General features: G+C 52.7%; 1 protein-coding gene across 1 annotated transcript in view; it reads right to left on the bottom strand.

The window, feature by feature from the left end:
* LOC108797477 (vasoactive intestinal polypeptide receptor-like) overlaps positions 1 to 512 on the bottom strand; it is a 166796-nt gene that overhangs the window by 55915 nt on the left and 110369 nt on the right. The gene's annotated exons all lie outside the window — the stretch shown is intronic.

The following is a 512-nucleotide window of genomic DNA, read 5'->3' as shown; positions in this document are numbered from 1 at the left end:
GAGCGAACGCCGGTATGTGTTCGCTCACCTCCCGATCTACTGAGCCGACCTGTGACAGTCTCATTGTCACAGGTCGGCTAGAACTATGAGGTGAGTGAAAAGCACGCCCCACATAGTTCTCCTTTAATATTATTATTATTATTATACAGGAGTTAAATGGAACCAACAGTTTGCATGTGAGCTTTACAAAACTGGCTGTAAACCCGGTCCAGCGGGGCTGTTCCTATAATGAGGCAGTTGGTTAGTCATTGGGTGACATGGAGGGCTAACACCTCTTAGCAACCTGTGATGCTGTGGCTGGAGTCCCGTCTGTCTCCTGGCAACCAGTGACGTCAATGAGCTGGGTGGGACACCCGGCAGAGGTATCGTGCAACCCCTCCCCCAATGTAATGTGTGCTGCCAACATGCCCCACCCCTCTGCCGTCCCCCATACGGTAATGTATGACACCAACACCACCCAACACCCCCAGTCCCTGGTAACATGTGCCTCTAGCACCCCTGACCTACCCACC

The sequence above is a fragment of the Nanorana parkeri genome, unplaced genomic scaffold (genome assembly GCF_000935625.1).
Source record: "Nanorana parkeri isolate BGI_ZX_2015 unplaced genomic scaffold, ASM93562v1 scaffold1283, whole genome shotgun sequence".
NCBI lineage: Eukaryota > Metazoa > Chordata > Amphibia > Anura > Dicroglossidae > Nanorana > Nanorana parkeri.
This window is presented reverse-complemented; position numbering and strand designations above follow the sequence as displayed.